This window comes from Puntigrus tetrazona, chromosome 11 (assembly GCF_018831695.1).
Source record: "Puntigrus tetrazona isolate hp1 chromosome 11, ASM1883169v1, whole genome shotgun sequence".
NCBI classification, from domain to species: domain Eukaryota; kingdom Metazoa; phylum Chordata; class Actinopteri; order Cypriniformes; family Cyprinidae; genus Puntigrus; species Puntigrus tetrazona.
In genome coordinates, this window is record NC_056709.1 from 2,773,392 (window position 1) to 2,797,933 (window position 24,542).

At 46.2% G+C, this 24,542-nt stretch overlaps 13 non-coding genes across 13 annotated transcripts; all 13 read right to left on the minus strand.

Annotated features, from left to right (window-relative positions):
* Positions 1-802: 802 nt before the first annotated feature.
* On the minus strand, positions 803-880 carry trnaf-gaa. The gene has a single exon. It is a non-coding gene; the product is annotated as a tRNA-Phe (tRNA).
* Positions 881-966: 86 nt separating this feature from the next.
* trnai-aau lies at positions 967-1,038 on the minus strand. The gene has a single exon. It is a non-coding gene; the product is annotated as a tRNA-Ile (tRNA).
* Positions 1,039-2,353: 1,315 nt separating this feature from the next.
* Positions 2,354-2,431, minus strand: trnaf-gaa. Its single transcript has one exon. It is a non-coding gene; the product is annotated as a tRNA-Phe (tRNA).
* Positions 2,432-3,908: 1,477 nt separating this feature from the next.
* Positions 3,909-3,987, minus strand: trnaf-gaa. Its single transcript has one exon. It is a non-coding gene; the product is annotated as a tRNA-Phe (tRNA).
* Positions 3,988-4,082: 95 nt separating this feature from the next.
* On the minus strand, positions 4,083-4,155 carry trnai-aau. Its single transcript has one exon. It is a non-coding gene; the product is annotated as a tRNA-Ile (tRNA).
* A 1,485-nt stretch (positions 4,156-5,640) lies between these two features.
* On the minus strand, positions 5,641-5,714 carry trnai-aau. The gene has a single exon. It is a non-coding gene; the product is annotated as a tRNA-Ile (tRNA).
* A 1,501-nt stretch (positions 5,715-7,215) lies between these two features.
* trnai-aau lies at positions 7,216-7,289 on the minus strand. Its single transcript has one exon. It is a non-coding gene; the product is annotated as a tRNA-Ile (tRNA).
* A 2,888-nt stretch (positions 7,290-10,177) lies between these two features.
* On the minus strand, positions 10,178-10,255 carry trnaf-gaa. Its single transcript has one exon. It is a non-coding gene; the product is annotated as a tRNA-Phe (tRNA).
* An 86-nt stretch (positions 10,256-10,341) lies between these two features.
* Positions 10,342-10,415, minus strand: trnai-aau. Its single transcript has one exon. It is a non-coding gene; the product is annotated as a tRNA-Ile (tRNA).
* Positions 10,416-11,151: 736 nt separating this feature from the next.
* On the minus strand, positions 11,152-11,223 carry trnap-cgg. Its single transcript has one exon. It is a non-coding gene; the product is annotated as a tRNA-Pro (tRNA).
* Positions 11,224-11,756: 533 nt separating this feature from the next.
* trnaf-gaa lies at positions 11,757-11,829 on the minus strand. The gene has a single exon. It is a non-coding gene; the product is annotated as a tRNA-Phe (tRNA).
* A 1,489-nt stretch (positions 11,830-13,318) lies between these two features.
* Positions 13,319-13,396, minus strand: trnaf-gaa. The gene has a single exon. It is a non-coding gene; the product is annotated as a tRNA-Phe (tRNA).
* An 86-nt stretch (positions 13,397-13,482) lies between these two features.
* trnai-aau lies at positions 13,483-13,555 on the minus strand. The gene has a single exon. It is a non-coding gene; the product is annotated as a tRNA-Ile (tRNA).
* Positions 13,556-24,542: the final 10,987 nt, after the last annotated feature.

Genomic DNA, 24,542 nt, shown 5'->3' on the forward strand with positions numbered 1-24,542 from the left:
CCAAACCATACACCAAGGAATCCACTGCCGAAATCCAAGATCAAACTAGAGACCTTCAGCTCTTCAGCCTAACTATGCTATGGCCAGGCGGCTCTTTATAAGAGACCTGAAAGCAGGAGTCAAAATAGAAAGACCAGACATTGACAGAAAACAAGCACTGTCACGCAATTGAGTCAAAGCAGACTGCTTGCTTCTCATGGAGCTGCTGGCTGGCGGGCTCGTCCGGGATTTGAACCGGGACCTCTCGCACCAGCGAGAATCATACCCCTAGACCAGCGAGCCTACGCGCACGCTTGCCAGCAGAGAGAAGGCGTAAGAACAACTACTTCAACGACAGAGCGAAGGACCTTGAGCTAACATGGGAGGAAACAAAACGCCTTGAGACAGTGTCAAAACCAAATAAATGAAAGATGGCCTCCCAGTGGATTGAAATTTGGGGCTGGACCTAACTGGCTGCACAGGTGAGAGATGCAAAGGTAGCTTACGTAACACAAAAATCACCATGCTCACATTAACTGAGAAACAAGACCAAGAAGAGCCTTAAAACTAAAGCACAACTTTTTGTTACTTCACCAACTATATGGTGGCCAGTACAAAGGAGGCAGCAAAGAGGAGATATGGAGCGATCGGTGGACACTGCGCTGCCCTGACCAGGGGTCTTCTGCAAGAACCCCGTTTGGCACCTCGAGCAGAGAGAAAGGAAAAGAACATCTACAGCAACGACCAAAGAAGGCACTTTTTGTCATGATAGTAGTTAAACACAAGCAATTAAACACAAATAGTTCTCTGGCAAGAAGACATCCGCCAACTGCGAAACCGGGATCGAACCAGGGACCTTTAGATCTTCAGTCTAACGCTCTCCCAACTGAGCTATTTCGGCCCACGTCGTGAAGGTCTTTGATCAGGGGGGATTTCCATCACTTTATCAGAAGATCAGAGCTGAACTCTGTGAGCACCAAAAGCGGCTGGCCCGTGCGGAGTCGAACCGCGACCTTGGCGTTATTAGCACCACGCTCTAACCAACTGAGCTAACCGGCCTGTCTTTGGCAGCTTCTCTGCCCACTTGATGCTTGCCGGGGATCCTGGGTGACAAAACAGCAGTAAGCCCTTCTAAGGGCTCGTCCGGGATTTGAACCGGGACCTCTCGCACCCAAAGCGAGAATCATACCTCCGTTATTGGCAATTCCAGCAAGAGGGCTCAAGAGACATTGCAGTTTAATGCTGATGGGAACATCTACAACAAAGAGCGTGAGGCTGAAGGCTACACTGCAGCTCGGTACAGTTCATTCTGTTTTCATAAAGTCCAAGGTCTGTAATGCTTCCCTCCTCAAGATAACGCTCACACTTGTTTCAGTTGAGTTCAAAAGTTTCAATTTTTTGGGAACACTCGCCCCTCACGCAACCAGTCAATTGCTGAGATTTAAACTCGTACAGCTAGATTCAGATCCTGATTGCTAACCTTTACAACGTGGAACCAAGCGACCTCAGTAGGGTGCCTGCACTTTTTGGCAAGGTAGAAATGGTTGGAAACCTGCAAGCTTCAGAACTGTGCCCAAACCATACACCAAGGAATCCACTGCCGAAATCCAAGATCAAACTAGAGACCTTCAGCTCTTCAGCCTAACTATGCTATGGCCAGAGCGGCTCTTTATAAGGAGACCTGAAAGCAGGAGTCAAAATAGAAAGACCAGACATTGACAGAAAACAAGCACTGTCACGCAATTGAGTCAAAGCAGACTGCTGCTTCTCATGGAGCTGCTGGCGGGCTCGTCCGGATTTGAACCGGGACCTCTCGCACCAAGCGAGAATCATACCCCTAGACCAACGAGCCTACGCACGCTTGCCAGCAGAGAGAAGGCGTAAGAACAACTACTTCAACGACAGAGCGAAGGACCTTGAGCTAACATGGGAGAAACAAAACGCCTTGAGACAGTGTCAAAACCAAATAAATGAAAGATGGCCTCCCAGTGGATTGAAATTTGGGGCTGGACCTAACTGGCTGCACGAGGTGAGAGATGCAAAGGTAGCTTACGTAACACAAAAATCACCATGCTCACATTAACTGAGAAACAAGACCAAGAAGAGCCTTAAAACTAAAGCACAACTTTTTGTTACTTCACCAACTATATGGTGGCCAGTACAAAGGAGGCAGCAAAGAGGAGATATGGAGCGATCGGTGGACACTGCGCTGCCCTGGCCAGGGGGGGGTCTTCTGCAAGAACCCCGTTTGGCACCTCGAGCAGAGAGAAAGGAAAAGAACATCTACAGCAACGACCAAAGAAGGCACTTTTTGTCGTGATAGTAGTTAAACACAAGCAATTAAACACAAATAGTTCTCTGGCAAGAAGACATCCGCCAACTGCGAAACCGGGATCGAACCAGGGACCTTTAGATCTTCAGTCTAACGCTCTCCCAACTGAGCTATTTCGGCCACGTCGTGAAGGTCTTTGATCAGGGGGGGATTTCCATCACTTTATCAGAAGATCAGAGCTGAACTCTGTGAGCACCAAAAACGGCTGGCCCGTGCGAAGTCGAACCGCGACCTTGGCGTTATTAGCACCACGCTCTAACCAACTGAGCTAACCGGCCTGTCTTTGGCAGCTTCTCTGCCCACTTGATGCTTGCCGGGGATCCTGGGTGACAAAACACAAAGTAAGCCCTTCTAAGGGCTCGTCCGGGATTTGAACCCGGGACCTCTCGCACCCAAAGCGAGAATCATACCTCCGTTATTGGCAATTGCAGCAAGAGGGCTCAAGAGACATTGCAGTTTAATGCTGATGGGAACATCTACAACAAAGAGCGTGAGGCTGAAGGCTACACTGCAGCTCGGTACAGTTCATTCTGTTTTCATAAAGTCCAAGGTCTGTAATGCTTCCCTCCTCAAGATAACGCTCACACTTGTTTCAGTTGAGTTCAAAAGTTTCAATTTTTGGGAACACTCGCCCCTCACGCAACCAGTCAATTGCTGAGATTTAAACTCGTACAGCTAGATTCAGATCCTGATTGCTAACCTTTACAACGTGAACCAAGCGACCTCAGTAGGGTGCCTGCACTTTTTTGGCAAGGTAGAAATGGTTGGAAACCTGCAAGCTTCAGAACTGTGCCCAAACCATACACCAAGGAATCCACTGCCGAAATCCAAGATCAAACTAGAGACCTTCAGCTCTTCAGCCTAACTATGCTATGGCCAGAGCGGCTCTTTATAAGGAGACCTGAAAGCAGGAGTCAAAATAGAAAGACCAGACATTGACAGAAAACAAGCACTGTCACGCAATTGAGTCAAAGCAGACTGCTGCTTCTCATGGAGCTGCTGGCGGGCTCGTCAGGATTTGAACCGGGACCTCTCGCACCAGGCGAGAATCATACCCCTAGACCAACGAGCCTACACGCACCGCTTGCCAGCAGAGAGAAGGCGTAAGAACAACTACTTCAACGACAGAGCGAAGGACCTTGAGCTAACATGGGAGGAAACAAAACGCCTTGAGACAGTGTCAAAACCAAATAAATGAAAGATGGCCTCCCAGTGGATTGAAATTTGGGGCTGGACCTAACTGGCTGCACGAGGTGAGAGATGCAAAGGTAGCTTACGTAACACAAAAATCACCATGCTCACATTAACTGAGAAACAAGACCAAGAAAGAGCCTTAAAACTAAAGCACAACTTTTTGTTACTTCACCAACTATATGGTGGCCAGTACAAAGGAGGCAGCAAAGAGGAGATATGGAGCGATCGGTGGACACTGCGCTGCCCTGACCAGAGGGTCTTCTGCAAGAACCCCGTTTGGCACCTCTCGAGCAGAGAGAAAGAAAAGAACATCTACAGCAACGACCAAAGAAGGCACTTTTTGTCATGATAGTAGTTAAACACAAGCAATTAAACACAAATAGTTCTCTGGCAAGAAGACATCCGCCAACTGCGAAACCGGGGATCGAACCAGGGACCTTTAGATCTTCAGTCTAGCGCTCTCCCAACTGAGCTATTTCGGCCACGTCGTGAAGGTCTTTGATCAGGGGGGTGATCAGGGGATTTCCATCACTTTATCAGAAGATCAGAGCTGAACTCTGTGAGCACCAAAAGCGGCTGGCCCGTACGAAGTCGAACCCGCGACCTTGGCGTTATTAGCACCACGCTCTAACCAACTGAGCTAACCGGCCTGTCTTTGGCAGCTTCTCTGCCCACTTGATGCTTGCCGGGGATCCTGGGTGACAAAACAGCTTCGAAAGTAAGCCCTTCTAAGGGCTCGTCCGGGATTTGAACCCGGGACCTCTCGCACCCAAGCGAGAATCATACCTCCGTTATTGGCAATTGCAGCAAGAGGGCTCAGAGACATTGCAGTTTAATGCTGATGGGAACATCTACAACAAAGAACGTGAGGCTGAAGGCTACACTGCAGCTCGGTACAGTTCATTCTGTTTTCATAAAGTCCAAGGTCTGTAATGCTTCCCTCCTCAAGATAACGCTCACACTTGTTTCAGTTGAGTTCAAAAGTTTCAATTTTTTGGGGAACACTCGCCCCTCACGCAACCAGTCAATTGCTGAGATTTAAACTCGTACAGCTAGATTCAGATCCTGATTGCTAACCTTTACAACGTGGAACCAAGCGACCTCAGTAGGGTGCCTGCACTTTTTTGGCAAGGTAGAAATGGTTGAAACCTGCAAGCTTCAGAACTGTGCCCAAACCATACCAAAAAGGAATCCACTGCCGAAATCCAAGATCAAACTAGAGACCTTCAGCTCTTCAGCCTAACTATGCTATGGCCAGGCGGCTCTTTATAAGAGACCTGAAAGCAGGAGTCAAAATAGAAAGACCAGACATTGACAGAAAACAAGCACTGTCACGCAATTGAGTCAAAGCAGACTGCTGCTTCTCATGGAGCTGCTGGCGGGCTCGTCCGGGATTTGAACCGGGACCTCTCGCACCCGAGCGAGAATCATACCCCTAGACCAACGAGCCTACACGCACGCTTGCCAGCAGAGAGAAGGCGTAAGAACAACTACTTCAACGACAGAGCGAAGGACCTTGAGCTAACATGGGAGGAAACAAAACGCCTTGAGACAGTGTCAAAACCAAATAAATGAAAGATGGCCTCCCAGTGGATTGAAATTTGGGGCTGGACCTAACTGGCTGCACGAGGTGAGAGATGCAAAGGTAGCTTACGTAACACAAAAATCACCATGCTCACATTAACTGAGAAACAAGACCAAGAAGAGCCTTAAAACTAAAGCACAACTTTTTGTTACTTCACCAACTATATGGTGGCCAGTACAAAGGAGGCAGCAAAGAGGAGATATGGAGCGATCGGTGGACACTGCGCTGCCCTGACCAGGGGTCTTCTGCAAGAACCCCGTTTGGCACCTCCCGAGCAGAGAGAGAAGGAAAGAACATCTACAGCAACGACCAAAGAAGGCACTTTTTGTCATGATAGTAGTTAAACACAAGCAATTAAACACAAATAGTTCTCTGGCAAGAAGACATCCGCCAACTGCGAAACCGGGATCGAACCAGGGACCTTTAGATCTTCAGTCGCGCTCTCCCAACTGAGCTATTTCGGCCACGTCGTGAAGGTCTTTGATCAGGGGGGGATTTCCATCACTTTATCAGAAGATCAGAGCTGAACTCTGTGAGCACCAAAAACGGCTGGCCCGTACGGGGGTCGAACCCGCGACCTTGGCGTTATTAGCACCACGCTCTAACCAACTGAGCTAACCGGCCTGTCTTTGGCAGCTTCTCTGCCCACTTGATGCTTGCCGGGGATCCTGGGTGACAAAACAGCTTCGAAAGTAAGCCCTTCTAAGGGCTCGTCCGGGATTTGAACCCGGGACCTCTCGCACCCAAAGCGAGAATCATACCTCCGTTATTGGCAATTGCAGCAAGAGGGCTCAAGAGACATTGCAGTTTAATGCTGATGGGAACATCTACAACAAAGAGCGTGAGGCTGAAGGCTACACTGCAGCTCGGTACAGTTCATTCTGTTTTCATAAAGTCCAAGGTCTGTAATGCTTCCCTCCTCAAGATAACGCTCACACTTGTTTCAGTTGAGTTCAAAAGTTTCAATTTTTTGGGGAACACTCGCCCCTCACGCAACCAGCCAATTGCTGAGATTTAAACTCGTACAGCTAGATTCAGATCCCTGATTGCTAACCTTTACAACGTGGAACCAAGCGACCTCAGTAGGGTGCCTGCACTTTTTGGCAAGGTAGAAATGGTTGGAAACCTGCAAGCTTCAGAACTGTGCCCAAACCATACACCAAGGAATCCACTGCCGAAATCCAAGATCAAACTAGAGACCTTCAGCTCTTCAGCCTAACTATGCTATGGCCAGAGCGGCTCTTTATAAGGAGACCTGAAAGCAGGAGTCAAAATAGAAAGACCAGACATTGACAGAAAACAAGCACTGTCACGCAATTGAGTCAAAGCAGACTGCTGCTTCTCATGGAGCTGCTGGCGGGCTCAAATCAGGATTTGAACCGGGACCTCTCACACCAGGCGAGAATCAAACCCCTAGACCAACGAGCCTACACGCACGCTTGCCAGCAGAGAGAAGGCATAAGAACAACTACTTCAACGACAGAGCGAAGGACCTTGAGCTAACATGGGAGGAAACAAAACGCCTTGAGACAGTGTCAAAACCAAATAAATGAAAGATGGCCTCCCAGTGGATTGAAATTTGGGGCTGGACCTAACTGGCTGCAGGTGAGAGATGCAAAGGTAGCTTACGTAACACAAAAATCACCATGCTCACATTAACTGAGAAACAAGACCAAGAAGAGCCTTAAAACTAAAGCACAACTTTTTGTTACTTCACCAACTATATGGTGGCCAGTACAAAGGAGGCAGCAAAGAGGAGATATGGAACGATCGGTGGACACTGCGCTGCCCTGACCAGGGGGTCTTCTGCAAGAACCCCCGTTTGGCACCTCCCGAGCAGAGAGAAAGGAAAAGAACATCTACAGCAACGACCAAAGAAGGCACTTTTTGTCATGATAGTAGTTAAACACAAGCAATTAAACACAAATAGTTCTCTGGCAAGAAGACATCCGCCAACTGCGAAACCGGGATTGAACCAGGGACCTTTAGATCTTCAGTCTAACGCTCTCCCAACTGAGCTATTTCGGCCACGTCGTGAAGATGAGGATTTCAGGGGGGGTGATCAGGGGATTTCCATCACTTTATCAGAAGATCAGAGCTGAACTCTGTGAGCACCAAAAACGGCTGGCCCGTACGGGGGTCGAACCCGCGACCTTGGCGTTATTAGCACCACGCTCTAACCAACTGAGCTAACCGGCCTGTCTTTGGCAGCTTCTCTGCCCACTTGATGCTTGCCGGGGATCCTGGGTGACAAAACAGCTTCGAAAGTAAGCCCTTCTAAGGGCTCGTCCGGGATTTGAACCCGGGACCTCTCGCACCCAAAGCGAGAATCATACCTCCGTTATTGGCAATTGCAGCAAGAGGGCTCAAGAGACATTGCAGTTTAATGCTGATGGGAACATCTACAACAAAGAACGTGAGGCTGAAGGCTACACTGCAGCTCCGGTACAGTTCATTCTGTTTTCATAAAGTCCAAGGTCTGTAATGCTTCCCTCCTCAAGATAACGCTCACACTTGTTGCAGTTGAGTTCAAAAGTTTCAATTTTTTGGGGAACACTCGCCCCTCACGCAACCAGTCAATTGCTGAGATTTAAACTCGTACAGCTAGATTCAGATCCCTGATTGCTAACCTTTACAACGTGGAACCAAGCGACCTCAGTAGGGTGCCTGCACTTTTTTGGCAAGGTAGAAATGGTTGAAACCTGCAAGCTTCAGAACTGTGCCCAAACCATACACCAAGGAATCCACTGCCGAAATCCAAGATCAAACTAGAGACCTTCAGCTCTTCAGCCTAACTATGCTATGGCCAGAGCGGCTCTTTATAAGGAGACCTGAAAGCAGGAGTCAAAATAGAAAGACCAGACATTGACAGAAAACAAGCACTGTCACACAATTGAGTCAAAGCAGACTGCTGCTTCTCATGGAGCTGCTGGCGGGCTCGTCCGGGATTTGAACCGGGACCTCTCGCACCAGGCGAGAATCATACCCCTAGACCAACGAGCCTACACGCACCGCTTGCCAGCAGAGAGAAGGCGTAAGAACAACTACTTCAACGACAGAACGAAGGACCTTGAGCTAACATGGGAGGAAACAAAACGCCTTGAGACAGTGTCAAAACCAAATAAATGAAAGATGGCCTCCCAGTGGATTGAAATTTGGGGCTGGACCTAACTGGCTGCACGAGGTGAGAGATGCAAAGGTAGCTTACGTAACACAAAAATCACCATGCTCACATTAACTGAGAAACAAGACCAAGAAGAGCCTTAAAACTAAAGCACAACTTTTTGTTACTTCACCAACTATATGGTGGCCAGTACAAAGGAGGCAGCAAAGAGGAGATATGGAGCGATCGGTGGACACTGCGCTGCCCTGACCAGGGGTCTTCTGCAAGAACCCCGTTTGGCACCTCCCGAGCAGAGAGAAAGGAAAAGAACATCTACAGCAACGACCAAAGAAGGCACTTTTTGTCATGATAGTAGTTAAACACAAGCAATTAAACACAAATAGTTCTCTGGCAAGAAGACATCCGCCAACTGCGAAACCGGGATCGAACCAGGGACCTTTAGATCTTCAGTCTAACGCTCTCCCAACTGAGCTATTTCAGCCACGTCGTGAAGGTCTTTGATCAGGGGATTTCCATCACTTTATCAGAAGATCAGAGCTGAACTCTGTGAGCACCAAAAGCGGCTGGCCCGCACGGAAGTCGAACCAGCGACCTTGGCGTTATTAGCACCACGCTCTAACCAACTGAGCTAACCGGCCTGTCTTTGGCAGTTTCTCTGCCCACTTGATGCTTGCCGGGGATCCTGGGTGACAAAACAGCTTGAAAGTAAGCCCTTCTAAGGGCTCGTCCGGGATTTGAACCGGGACCTCGCACCCAAAGCGAGAATCATACCTCCGTTATTGGCAATTCCAGCAAGAGGGCTCAAGAGACATTGCAGTTTAATGCTGATGGGAACATCTACAACAAAGAACGTGAGGCTGAAGGCTACACTGCAGCTCGGTACAGTTCATTCTGTTTTCATAAAGTCCAAGGTCTGTAATGCTTCCCTCCTCAAGATAACGCTCACACTTGTTTCAGTTGAGTTCAAAAGTTTCAATTTTTTGGGAACACTGCGCCCCTCACGCAACCAGCCAATTGCTGAGATTTAAACTCGTACAGCTAGATTCAGATCCTGATTGCTAACCTTTACAACGTGGAACCAAGCGACCTCAGTAGGGTGCCTGCACTTTTTGGCAAGGTAGAAATGGTTGGAAACCTGCAAGCTTCAGAACTGTGCCCAAACCATACACCAAGGAATCCACTGCCGAAATCCAAGATCAAACTAGAGACCTTCAGCTCTTCAGCCTAACTATGCTATGGCCAGAGCGGCTCTTTATAAGGAGACCTGAAAGCAGGAGTCAAAATAGAAAGACCAGACATTGACAGAAAACAAGCACTGTCACGCAATTGAGTCAAAGCAGACTGCTGCTTCTCATGGAGCTGCTGGCGGGCTCGTCCAGGATTTGAACCGGGACCTCTCGCACCAGGCGAGAATCATACCCCTAGACCAACGAGCCTACACGCACTGCTTGCCAGCAGAGAGAAGGCGTAAGAACAACTACTTCAACGACAGAACAGAAGGACCTTGAGCTAACATGGGAGGAAACAAAACGCCTTGAGACAGTGTCAAAACCAAATAAATGAAAGATGGCCTCCCAGTGGATTGAAATTTGGGGCTGGACCTAACTGGCTGCACGAGGTGAGAGATGCAAAGGTAGCTTACGTAACACAAAAATCACCATGCTCACATTAACTGAGAAACAAGACCAAGAAGAGCCTTAAAACTAAAGCACAACTTTTGTTACTTCACCAACTATATGGTGGCCAGTACAAAGGAGGCAGCAAAGAGGAGATATGGAACGATCGGTGGACACTGCGCTGCCCTGACCAGGGGGGTCTTCTGCAAGAACCCCCGTTTGGCACCTCCCGAGCAGAGAGAAAGGAAAAGAACATCTACAGCAACGACCAAAGAAGGCACTTTTTGTCGTGATAGTAGTTAAACACAAGCAATTAAACACAAATAGTTCTCTGGCAAGAAGACATCCGCCAACTGCGAAACCGGGATCGAACCAGGGACCTTTAGATCTTCAGTCTAACGCTCTCCCAACTGAGCTATTTTGGCCACGTCGTGAAGGTCTTTGATCAGGGCGGGATTTCCATCACTTTATCAGAAGATCAGAGCTGAACTCTGTGAGCACCAAAAACGGCTGGCCCGTACTGGGGTCGAACCCGCGACCTTGGCGTTATTAGCACCACGCTCTAACCAACTGAGCTAACCGGCCTGTCTTTGGCAGCTTCTCTGCCCACTTGATGCTTGCCGGGGATCCTGGGTGACAAAACAGCTTCGAAAGTAAGCCCTTCTAAGGGCTCGTCCGGGATTTGAACCCGGGACCTCTCGCACCCAAAGCGAGAATCATACCTCCGTTATTGGCAATTCCAGCAAGAGGGCTCAAGAGACATTGCAGTTTAATGCTGATGGGAACATCTACAACAAAGAACGTGAGGCTGAAGGCTACACTGCAGCTCGGTACAGTTCATTCTGTTTTCATAAAGTCCAAGGTCTGTAATGCTTCCCTCCTCAAGATAACGCTCACACTTGTTTCAGTTGAGTTCAAAAGTTTCAGTTTTTTGGGGAACACTCGCCCCTCACGCAACCAGTCAATTGCTGAGATTTAAACTCGTACAGCTAGATTCAGATCCCTGATTGCTAACCTTTACAACGTGGAACCAAGCGACCTCAGTAGGGTGCCTGCACTTTTTTTGGCAAGGTAGAAATGGTTGGAAACCTGCAAGCTTCAGAACTGTGCCCAAACCATACACCAAGGAATCCACTGCCGAAATCCAAGATCAAACTAGAGACCTTCAGCTCTTCAGCCTAACTATGCTATGGCCAGAGCGGCTCTTTATAAGGAGACCTGAAAGCAGGAGTCAAAATAGAAAGACCAGACATTGACAGAAAACAAGCACTGTCACACAATTGAGTCAAAGCAGACTGCTGCTTCTCATGGAGCTGCTGGCGGGCTCGTCCGGGATTTGAACCCGGGACCTCTCGCACCCGAAGCGAGAGTCATACCCCTAGACCAACGAGCCTACACGCACTGCTTGCCAGCAGAGAGAAGGCGTAAGAACAACTACTTCAACGACAGAACGAAGGACCTTGAGCTAACATGGGAGGAAACAAAACGCCTTGAGACAGTGTCAAAACCAAATAAATGAAAGATGGCCTCCCAGTGGATTGAAATTTGGGGCTGGACCTAACTGGCTGCACGAGGTGAGAGATGCAAAGGTAGCTTACGTAACACAAAAATCACCATGCTCACATTAACTGAGAAACAAGACCAAGAAGAGCCTTAAAACTAAAGCACAACTTTTTGTTACTTCACCAACTTTATGGTGGCCAGTACAAAGGAGGCAGCAAAGAGGAGATATGGAACGATCGGTGGACACTGCGCTGCCCTGACCAGGGGGGTCTTCTGCAAGAACCCCCGTTTGGCACCTCCCGAGCAGAGAGAAAGGAAAAGAACATCTACAGCAACGACCAAAGAAGGCACTTTTGTTGTGATAGTAGTTAAACACAAGCAATTAAACACAAATAGTTCTCTGGCAAGAAGACATCCACCAACTGCCGAAACCCGGGATCGAACCAGGGACCTTTAGATCTTCAGTCTAACGCTCTCCCAACTGAGCTATTTCGGCCACGTCGTGAAGGTCTTTGATCAGGGCGGGATTTCCATCACTTTATCAGAAGATCAGAGCTGAACTCTGTGAGCACCAAAAACGGCTGGCCCGTGCACGGGGTCGAACCCGCGACCTTGGCGTTATTAGCACCACGCTCTAACAAACTGAGCTAACCGGCCTGTCTTTGGCAGCTTCTCTGCCCACTTGATGCTTGCCGGGGATCCTGGGTGACAAAACAGCTTCGAAAGTAAGCCCTTCTAAGGGCTCGTCCGGGATTTGAACCGGGACCTCTCGCACCAAAGCGAGAATCATACCTCCGTTATTGGCAATTCCAGCAAGAGGGCTCAAGAGACATTGCAGTTTAATGCTGATGGGAACATCTACAACAAAGAACGTGAGGCTGAAGGCTACACTGCAGCTCCGGTACAGTTCATTCTGTTTTCATAAAGTCCAAGGTCTGTAATGCTTCCCTCCTCAAGATAACGCTCACACTTGTTTCAGTTGAGTTCAAAAGTTTCAGTTTTTTGGGGAACACTCGCCCCTCACGCAACCAGTCAATTGCTGAGATTTAAACTCGTACAGCTAGATTCAGATCCCTGATTGCTAACCTTTACAACGTGGAACCAAGCGACCTCAGTAGGGTGCCTGCACTTTTTTGGCAAGGTAGAAATGGTTGGAAACCTGCAAGCTTCAGAACTGTGCCCAAACCATACACCAAGGAATCCACTGCCGAAATCCAAGATCAAACTAGAGACCTTCAGCTCTTCAGCCTAACTATGCTATGGCCAGAGCGGCTTTTTATAAGGAGACCTGAAAGCAGGAGTCAAAATAGAAAGACCAGACATTGACAGAAAACAAGCACTGTCACGCAATTGAGTCAAAGCAGACTGCTGCTTCTCATGGAGCTGCTGGCGGGCTCGTCCGGGATTTGAACCGGGACCTCTCGCACCGGCGCGAGAGTCATACCCCTAGACCAACGAGCCTACACGCACCGCTTGGCAGCAGAGAGAAGGCGTAAGAACAACTACTTCAACGACAGAACGAAGGACCTTGAGCTAACATGGGAGGAAACAAAACGCCTTGAGACAGTGTCAAAACCAAATAAATGAAAGATGGCCTCCCAGTGGATTGAAATTTGGGGCTGGACCTAACTGGCTGCACGAGGTGAGAGATGCAAAGGTAGCTTACGTAACACAAAAATCACCATGCTCACATTAACTGAGAAACAAGACCAAGAAGAGCCTTAAAACTAAAGCACAACTTTTTGTTACTTCACCAACTTTATGGTGGCCAGTACAAAGGAGGCAGCAAAGAGGAGATATGGAACGATCGGTGGACACTGCGCTGCCTGACCAGGGGTCTTCTGCAAGAACCCCCGTTTGGCACCTCCCGAGCAGAGAGAAAGGAAAAGAACATCTACAGCAACGACCAAAGAAGGCACTTTTTGTCGTGATAGTAGTTAAACAAAAGCAATTAAACACAAATAGTTCTCTGGCAAGAAGACATCCGCCAACTGCGAAACCGGGATCGAACCAGGGACCTTTAGATCTTCAGTCTAACGCTCTCCCAACTGAGCTATTTCGGCCACGTCGTGAAGGTCTTTGATCAGGGGGGGATTTCCATCACTTTATCAGAAGATCAGAGCTGAACTCTGTGAGCACCAAAAACGGCTGGCCCGTACGGGGGTCGAACCTGCGACCTTGGCGTTATTAGCACCACGCCTAACCAACTGAGCTAACCGGCCTGTTTTGGCAGCTTCTCTGCCCACTTGATGCTTGCCGGGATCCTGGGTGACAAAACAGCTTCAAAGTAAGCCCTTCTAAGGGCTCGTCCGGGATTTGAACCGGGACCTCGCACACCAAAGCGAGAATCATACCTCCGTTATTGGCAATTCCAGCAAGAGGGCTCAAGAGACATTGCAGTTTAATGCTGATGGGAACATCTACAACAAAGAACGTGAGGCTGAAGGCTACACTGCAGCTCCGGTACAGTTCATTCTGTTTTCATAAAGTCCAAGGTCTGTAATGCTTCCCTCCTCAAGATAACGCTCACACTTGTTGCAGTTGAGTTCAAAAGTTTCAATTTTTTGGGGAACACTCGCCCCTCACGCAACCAGCCAATTGCTGAGATTTAAACTCGTACAGCTAGATTCAGATCCCTGATTGCTAACCTTTACAACGTGGAACCAAGCGACCTCAGTAGGGTGCCTGCACTTTTTTTGGCAAGGTAGAAATGGTTGGAAACCTGCAAGCTTCAGAACTGTGCCCAAACCATACACCAAGGAATCCACTGCCGAAATCCAAGATCAAACTAGAGACTGTGGGATTTATGTTTTAAAGGATTTATGTTTTACAGGTTTTACTCATTAGAAGCACTGTGCCCAGGCCTCATAAAGGCTCTGTGTTTTTCCATTTGATATTATGTGTTTTTCCATTTTGATATTATGTGTGTATGTGCTGTACAAAATGTCTTATCTACAGAAACAAGATATGGAGACTGCTGAGCTCATCTACTGGTCGAGAAGAAACAACTGCACCTGGTTCTGTGAAGGACACCCTGAATGGGAGGAAGACCCAAGCACAAGAATATAAATATTGTGTGAAATGTAGTGTGAGCATACAGGACTGCCCTGCATGCCTTGATGCTGTTGTTCTGTATCCTGAGCTCAGTCTCAATTATTCTGACTTTATTAAACTTATTAAGATTTTAAATTTAAGAGTAAGTCTCATCATTGACAGACCTGAACCTGGGAGGGAAACAACGAAGATTTTTCCCAACAATTTGGAGGGGGCACCCGGATCTGTCTGAGACGAGGTCTCTGCTGGGAATCCTCTGCTTCAACCATCAGCTGAACAATAAGACAGGTAAGCAGTCACCTTTTTCATAAAAGAACTGCAGGATTGATTACTCTAAATTATCTGGTTGAGGTGGTGGAGGCACCAGTGGTTTTCTGTATATTGAAATCAGAATAATTGACGAATTCAAAGGATTTAAAGAAGTAAATGCAGTCAAAATGAATAGAAAAATGGTAATGTCCTTTTAGAAAGGTTGAACTGTATAAGTAATTTCCTGACAAGGTTGAACTGCAAAAAGTAATTTCCTGGCAAGGTTGAACTGTAGTATTAATTTCCTGGCATGGTTGAGCTGTAAAATTAATGTCCTGGCAAGGTTGAAATTCACTAAAAGGGTGATTTCGTGAAACCCGGCGTGGTAACTTACAGTTCGTGAAACCCGGCGTGGTACTCTACAGTTTGTGAAACCGGCGTGGTAAGTTGCAGTTTGTGAAACCCGGCGTGGTAAAATACAGTTTGTAAAACCCGGCGTGGTACAAAAGGTATAAGAAATATTGTGAAGTGTGGTGTTATATCGATCTGTGTGTGTACCTGAGTGTGTGTGTGAATGAGATAAGCTGATCTCGAGTATTTTGAGACCAAATTGTCGCGCACCCTCTCTGGACCGTCACTTAAGTGTGACCCGGTAGGAACGGACGCGAGGGTTTGGCCTCAAGTGCGGAGAAAGCTGAATGTATGAGCCCAAGAGATTGGGACACTGAATGACAAAAATAAAACAAGAGTGAAAGAAGCAGTACACACACAGTGGTTTCTGTATTAAGGACATTAATCCTGGGAAAATAGGTGGTGTTAGATTATATAATAAAAAAGCCAATTAGTACCCATAGGGAAGCATAGAAAAGTTAGACATACAAACACCCCAATAACCTGATGGTGCAGACTGTTTGGTAATAATCCAAATTGTGAGAAGTGTAATTGGACTAGGGTAAAAAATAAACTGATAAAATGACTACCTATAAGGAAGTATGGGATAAATTGAGTAGACAAATGTTGGCACAGGCTGAAATTAAAGAAAACCAAGGGTGACAAGAGAATTAGAAAAGGCATGGAAGCAATTAGAGTGTATTAATGGGTGGGACAATTCCACTGAGAACAAAGGGGAACTATTAAAGGCCATAATGAGAGAAGAAGAAAGAGCAGACAAAGAGCATAAAATGGCGGTACGGAACAGGCAAGCTGCAACATTTTTTACTAAAGGGAAATTAGAAAAAGAGGTGAAAGAAAAGGCCTATCAGACTAGAATATGGAGCAGAATAAAAAGTGTCATGGTCTGCAGGGTAAAAATTGCAGCTATTAATGAGAAACAATCAGAAGAAGAAAAACCTAGGCCACCCCCTTATGCAGAAAAGTCCCCTTCCGCTCCTTTAATGCTGCCTGTGATGCATGTTGTGGCAGGAGAAGTGTCCACGACAACCAAACAGGCAAATAAAAATGGAAGGTTTGTTCTGACAGGAGGAACAGTTGAGGTAGAACAAAGTGAGGAGGCTAGGTTAGAAGAAGAAAAAAGAGTAAGAGAGCTAATAAATGAAGAACTGACAAAACAACCCATGAGTTCAATCATTAACAGTAGTTTAGACAGAGAAATACTTCAGAGAACTCAGGAAGTAGTGGAATTAGAGCGACACGTAGGGCAGCTGACTGGAGAAAGGAAGAGACTGACGGGTGTGGATAAGGAGGAGGCAGCATGTGGAAGCAGAGTAGGTAGTCTGTATGGAGGAGAAAGTATACATGAGGAGGAAAATGTCAGAATGCTGAGGACAGAACTCGAAAGAAGGGAAAGGGAAATCAGAGAAGAATGTAGGGAAGATTCAATGAAAGGGCTAAGCCTAGCTAAAGGTCAGGGGGAAGAAAAGGATAGTGTAACAATCACTGGATATGAGCTGGACATAGACTGGGGTTCTAAACAGGCGGCACAGGCCCAACAGAGGGCTGGTACAGCTACCAGCCCACACAAAGGAGAAGGAGGTGCCTCAGGAGCAACCTTATTACAAGCCTTAAATTTAAAGAAAGACATGGGGTTAGAACAACATACCCAACCCAGTATCCACTGTACAGGATAGGAGGACAACAGAATCCAGAGTATAGACCATGGGGAAATGCAGACATGAATGCAGTACTGCAGAAATTGCCAGATCTAACTAAGGGAGGAATGAGATGGTTAAATAAACTCACCACATTAACCCATGGTAATGAACTAGCAATAGGGGACTTTAGGGCCCTAATGGGACATCTGCTTACCAGAACCCAGATGACTACTTTAGAGGATGAAGCTAGAATAGAGGACATGGCCAATGAGAAACCACTGTCCAAAGTAATTACCCAAATAAGCAGGGCTCTTACAAACCTATATCCAACACCAAAAATGACTTATCAATCTATAAAATTTAAGATAGGAGCAGAAGAATCTGCATCAGCATATCTGCATAGGACAGAAGCTGAATGGGAAGAAAGGACAGGGCAGCACCCAGATTGCAGTGACATCTGTAAAGAGTTTTACAGGCAGGCAGTAGTGAAGGGAGTTCCAGAAAAAGCAAAACAACAAGTAGAAAACAGTCCAGAAATGTGTGGGGGTAGTGGAGAGACATGGGCCAGGTATTTCATTTACTATGTAGACAAAGCCATGGAAAAACAAGAAAGGGAGGATTCTGAGGTAGAAAAACTGAAAACACAGCTACTAAAATTGCAAATAGAGGCAGAAAAAGAAAAGAATAAAAAGAAGCCTAGAGAGGAGCTCTGCAAATGCCTGTAATGAATCAGGGGATGAAGGGACAGGAAGTGTCACAAGGGGCAGCAAACTATCAGCCTCAGGGCCCATATGATTATCCATATGACCCGCTGCCGGACTGGCCACCTTATGGAAATGGGTGGGAAAACCAAAATTATAGGGGAATTACGGAGACCGGGAGAGAGCAGGGGTGTTATCTGTGCGGAGCAGGTGATCACTGGAGAAAAGACTGCCCACTGAATAGACGGGGACAACCTCCTGCACGGGGACGGGCTCCTGTCAGAGGAGGGCCTCAGGGAAGAGGAAGAGGTGTCCCCAGAAATGTCCCGTGGTCTACCAACCAACAGGTGCCCAGACAAAGCCCAGTCTGGGGCCAGGCAGACCAGGCGGATTATTGACGTGAGACCCACAGAGAACCTGTAAGGGGGCTGAGGCTGAGCCCTACCTAACTATACTGGTCAACAGACAGCCAGTAAAGGCCTTAGTGGACACTGGGGCCTCCTTCTCTACCATAAGGCTGGAATGGTTGAGAAAGGACGCACTATCCTGTGAAGTACAGGAAGTCAAAGGGTTCTCTGGGGAAATTGTAGCCTGGCCAATATCCAAACCTCTGTCTGTAGAAGTAGCAGGTCAAAAGGTCATGCACCCTTTCCTATGCTCTGCCAGTGTGCCCTCTGCTCTGCTCTCGGACGAGACCTGTTAGTAAAATTGGGGTGAAAATTCTGTGTAGCCCAGAGGGCATAATTTTAACTTTTCCAAATGGAAAAACACAAAACTGTTCCATTAAGGGTGGTTTAGTGCATGCAGCTGGTCAATGGGTATTAACTACAACAGGAAGAGTGGGAGTGGACATTTATTGGGTCAGAGTGCTGCATCCAGAACAAACCAACTTTAGGCAGCTGATAAACCAGAGACTAGACCTGTTGAGACACTTCCTGCCAGTTTCTGACCCATTACACTGTACTTTATACTATGACAAAAGTAATGATGAGGTTTATGCAACAGAGTTTAGCCAATATGTAGATCAAAGACATACCAACCTGAAAGGCTCAGTCATATACATTGGAAAGGAAGGGGTAGCTGTGGAAGTAAGGTTAAGTAAGGAACAATATGACTGGTTTGAAATGAAAACTGTCTCTGTACCACACATTTCCTTAATGATCAGTAAACACCATGGAGCCAAGGCCTTAGGCCCCATGGTAAAAAAAGACTAAAACAGGCAGCAGATTGGGAAGATGAGAGACAGGGTTGGGAAAGGTCGCACATGACAGGAGGTCACAGACTACACATAGAGGAAATATGTGAGGGTAGGTACGAGAAGAGAAGGTCAAACAGAGAAAAGACTAATGCTGTAATGGATGGGCCAGGGGCAGAAGAGATGTTAGCCAACCTACCAGAAAAGTTATGGTCAACAGGAAGTGAGGATGTGGGTTATTGTGATATTCAGCCAGTGTCTTTTGAAATAGACAAAACAACAGTGGTAAAGGAGAGACAGTATAGAAATAATTGTGAGGCCATGACTGGTATTGCCCCCACCATTCAGAGTCTATTGAACAAGGGAGTGCTGTGTGAGAGCACATCTGAATGGAACACCCCAATACTGCCTGTCATTAAACACTCCACAGGGAAATATAGAATGGTCCATGACCTGAGAAAAATAAATGAGAGGGTTCTGACAACACCACTGCCCACTCCAAATCCTTACACCATTTTAACCAGATTGACCACAGAACACACCGACTTCTCCTGTATAGATCTGGCAAATGCATTTTTCTGTATACCTTTAGCAGAGAAGAGTAGGGACGTGTTTGCCTTCACATACAACGGCCGGAAGTACACTTACACAAGATTACCACAAGGCTTCATTTTGAGCCCTGGCATTTTCAACCAAGAGCTAAGAAAGCTGCTGGACAATCTAACAGTCGATACCAACACAATTGTGGTTCAATATGTGGATGATTTGCTCATTGCATGTACATCTGCTGCCACATGTCTGACAGACACAGAGAGGGTGCTGTCACTTCTGGCTGAGGTAGGGTTGAAGGCAAGCAAACAAAAGTTGCAAATCTGCAGGCCAGAGGTCACTTTTCTAGGGCGATTAGTGGGTCGACAGGGAACCTCTATGACAAATGACACCAAACAAGCCATACTAAACCACCCAAAACCCAAAAATGTGAAAGATATGTTGTCTTTTCTGGGCCTAATAGGTTACAGCAGACAGTATATTGTGAATTACACTGAAAGAACAGCTTTTATGAGAATTTTAGTGAAGGAAATTGGAATGAAAAACAGTAAGGGTGAATTGAATTGGACAACAGAGGCTGAACAGGCCTTCATTACCCTAAAGGGGACATGGCAAAGGCTGCTGCTCTACAAACCCCAGACTATGGCCAACCTTTCAATTTAGATGTGACAACCACGGGCAAAACTGTGAGTGGTGTGCTGTACCAGAAACAGTTTCAACAAAGACGAGTGTTGAGTTATGTGAGTGCTCCATTGGACGTGGTTGAACAGAAACAAGCCCCTTGTGCTCAATTCGCTCTGGCGTAGCTAAAATGATAGAAAAACCAATCATGTGGTAATGGGACACCAATTGATAATTCTATCAAACCACTCACTGGTAGCATTCATTACCTCCTCCTCGTTCACATTCTCTGCACAAAGGCAAAACAAATTGATAAAAGTATTGACTGCACCAAACATTGTACATGAACACAAAGGCATAAATATGGCAGAATTAGTGGTGGATGGAGAGCCCCACATGTGTGAGAAAGGGTAGAAAAAGACAGCAAGATCAGGGAGGGTATGAGTAGCAGGCCACTGTCATCACCAGACGTGACATTGTTTTGTGATGGATGTTGTTTCAGAAATGATAAGGGTACTCTTTCTGCTGGGTATGCAGTGGTGTCCAGTGTAGGGGAGGAGATGACCTGACAGTAACAGTCCAACAGAAATTGTCAACTAAACCATCGGCTCAAAGAGCTGAATTATTAGCTTTAACATCAGCATTGCAAAAGGGAAGTGGTAAAAGGGTGAACATATATTCAGATTCTGCCTATGCAGTAGGGGCAGCTACAGTTGAGCTGCAAGGATGGGCCAAAGTGGGATTTGTGACATCAACAGGAAACCAATCAAACATGCAGAAGAAGCATCTCAACTGCTAGAAGCTATAGTACTACCAAAGGAGGTGGCCATAGTAAAGTGCTCAGCACACACTAATGGCAGAGATTTTGTATCTGTAGGAAATGCAGCTGCAGACAAAGCAGCAAAGCAGGCCGCTGGCTACGTGCCATTACAGATGATGGTCAGAGCACAAGATGAGGTGTTGAATTTAGACCCAGCCTTAACAGAACAGTTCATAATTAGAGAGCAAGCTGCATCCTCACCAGAAGAACAAACTACCTGGTTACAAAAAGGGGGAACAAAAACAGCCTCGGGACTGTGGAGAGGTCCAGAAGGAAGCCCTGTGTTGCCAGCAAGAGTAGCTGTCTCAGTGTTAGCAGAGGCCCACTCACTAGCACATAGTAATTCAAAAGATATGACCAAAAGGTTAAAAGGGTGGTGGCATCCATTTCTTCCACACATGATTAGTAACACTATTGCTGAATGTCAGACCTGCAGTGAGTATAATGTCAAGCCAACCACACATCCGTTGCCTGGCCATTTTCCCACGGATAGAGGCCCTGGGTACATGACTGTGATTGACTTCACAGACATGATAAATCCTGTCCACAAAAAGAGATACTTACTGGTCATGGTGGATACTTTCACAGGATGGCCAGAAGCCTACCCATGTGTCAGGGAGGATGCAATGTCAGTGATAAAATGCCTCATCAATCACTACATACCTACACATGGATTCCCCAAAGTCATAAGGTCAGACAATGGTACACACTTTAAAAATGAGCATCTGAACCAAGTAGAATCAGCTCTAGGACTGAAGCACTCATTTGGAGCAGTCTACCATCCTCAAAGCCAAGGTAAAGTTGAACGACTGAACCTGACACTAAAAAACAAAATAGCCAAAATATGTGCAAGCACTTCTCTGAATTGGGTAGAAGCATTACCAATAGCTTTAATGTCTGTGAGATGTTCAATAAACAGAACCACTGGATTTACTCCTTTTGAATTAACCACTGGACGCCAATTTCCTGGCCCCTGGGCCCCAATGCCTGGGGATGGGTACACTGATACACCTAAGGCCTACCAACAAAAAGTAAGAGCTGTTATTAAACATTTTCCCCACAGAAGTTTTGGCCTGAAATAGAGAAACAGGAATTGGACACGAAAAGAGGACCTGACGAGCAGTGGGTGAGGCTGAAACAAATGAAACGAAAATGGTCTGCCCCCAGGTGGTCAGAGCCCATGAAAATAACTGCGCGAACCTCGCACTGCGTACAGTTGGCTGGAAAAGGTAACACATGGTTTCACTTGTCTGCTTGCTGTTTCTGTTCTGCCCCTAGCAGGTCTCTGACAACAGTTCGAGCTGACCTTCGAGAAGGTCAGAGAGAGGGAGAAGAGGGAGAAGAGACGGAAGACGGGGAAACAGCAACAGACCAACCCGAGGAGGGAGACAAACAAAAGGAGATAATAATTCTGGTGCTAAATCATGAGGGATAATGTTAACAAGGTGGTCACATGTTGGGGGGTGGGAATTGTTGTAGTAATAATAACGTTGATACTGTGGAATGGAACAAGAGAGGGAGGGACTCAAGGCAGACACAAAAGAGATGTCATAAGGGGTGGGGGAGAAGCAAAACTAACTCTGGTAAGGGAAAAAGGAAAAGATGGCCTGTGGGAATTTGACTTATGCCAGGTGATTCACTGTGAGGGAGGAGGAATGGCCTGGAGAGGATATGATGTGTATGGATGTTTCTGGCCTAGCACTGAAAAAAGGCCAAATGGACCATGGTGCCACACATGGCATGATGTGTTCTGGATGACCAAACCAGGTTATACTAAAAATATGCTAGCAAAAAGCCCTATGGCCAAATCTGATTCACTATATAATCGACTGCGTATACATAGGGGACTGCAAACAGCATGGGGTAAAATGACAAATAAAATTATTATTACACTAAAAAATGGACCAGATAGGCCAGAGATATTCATAACTTTAGGAGTTGATGTGACAGGAAAAGACCCATTGGGACTCATACGAATAGTGGTGGAAAGCAAAAACACCACCTCAGCTCCACTGCCAGACAAAGATTTAACTAAGAAGGAAAAAATAATTAAAAGCATAGACTACGGTTCGTTAACCCCATTGGAATTAATGACATTAGAAACAGGATATCAAGATTCAAATCTGTGGTTAGAGTGGGTGTACAGTGCTGCCGAAGATGCAGGGTATGAAGGGTGTGTAGCATGTGCTGCTGGAAGACCAAAATTAATCACAGAACCAGCACCACTGCATACAGAAGATGAGTGGGGTTACAAATGTATGTTAGCGCTGACCAAAGAAAAGAATCCAGTAAACTGCACAACACTAAGTAAGTTGTACCCTGCTACTAATAATAACTCTAAAATAGGAGTAAATTTTCAACGTGCTGAGAATAACTATACCTGCTTTAACTTCACCACAACTGCCTCCCCAAAAATACTGACTGGAGCCTTTAAAACAGAATGGTGTGGAAAGATAGTGCAAAATTCCCACACTCAGATTGGCAACCTAGCAAGACAAGGCCTGTATTACGCATGTGGAAAAAGGTAATTATAGCTAGAATAGAACCCCAAATGGAAGGGTTGTGTGCCATGACAAGGTTAGCTGTACCAATGACCATAGTGGGGAATAGAGATCAAAATTGGACACCTGGAGCTAAAAAGTGGCTGAGGCCGGGAGCAGAAGGAGAAGGGTAGTACCAACATCATTTGATTTGTCAAAAAACACCCCCACCTACACAGATGCCATAGGAATACCCCGAGGGTGCCTAATGAACACAAACTAGTTAATCAGATAACAGCTGGATTTGAGAATTTACCAATCTTTTCAGCAATATTTCCTATAACCCCCAACAAAAATGTAGACAGAATCAATTTTGTGCATTATAATGTAATGAGACTCTCTAATTTAACAAGAGATGCAGTTGATGGTTTGAAGGAACAACTGGCTGCCACATCATTGATGACCATACAGAACAGACTGGCCCTGGACATGCTTCTGACAGAGAAGGTGGAGTTTGTGCAATGATAGGGGAAACCTGATGTACTGTAATACCCAACAACACAGCCCCTGATGGGTCAGTATCCAAAGCCCTTGATGGTTTAAAAGAACTATCTGATGAAATGGCTAGGAGCTCTGGTGTAGATAACAAGGTAACTAAATGGATGGATGATATGTTTGGAGCATGGAAAGGTGTGATAATTTCAATGTTGACCTCAATGGCAATATTTCTAGCAATATTAGTAACATGTGGCTGTTGTTGTATACCATGCATAAGAAGCCTGATGACTAGATTAATAACAACTGCAATTGAAAAGAAGGAGTCACCACCTCCTTACCAAATGCCATTATTAGCAGCAGTCGGTGACATGGAAGATGAGGAAGAAGTGGAGCAAGGTTGTGATCTCTTTTAGAGAGATCAAGAGAGGGAATTGTGGGATTTATGTTTTAAAGGATTTATGTTTTACAGGTTTTACTCATTAGAAGCACTGTGCCCAGGCCTCATAAAGGCTCTGTGTTTTCCATTTGATATTATGTGTTTTTCCATTTTGATATTATGTGTGTATGTGCTGTACAAAATGTCTTATCTACAGAAACAAGATATGGAGACTGCTGAGCTCATCTACTGGTCGAGAAGAAACAACTGCACCTGGTTCTGTGAAGGACACCCTGAATGGGAGGAAGACCCAAGCACAAGAATATAAATATTGTGTGAAATGTAGTGTGAGCATACAGGACTGCCCTGCATGCCTTGATGCTGTTGTTCTGTATCCTGAGCTCAGTCTCAATTATTCTGACTTTATTAAACTTATTAAGATTTTAAATTTAAGAGTAAGTCTCATCATTGACAGACCTGAACCTGGGAGGGAAACAACGAAGATTTTTCCCAACAAGACCTTCAGCTCTTCAGCCTAACTATGCTATGGCCAGAGCGGCTCTTTATAAGGAGACCTGAAAGCAGGAGTCAAAATAGAAAGACCAGACATTGACA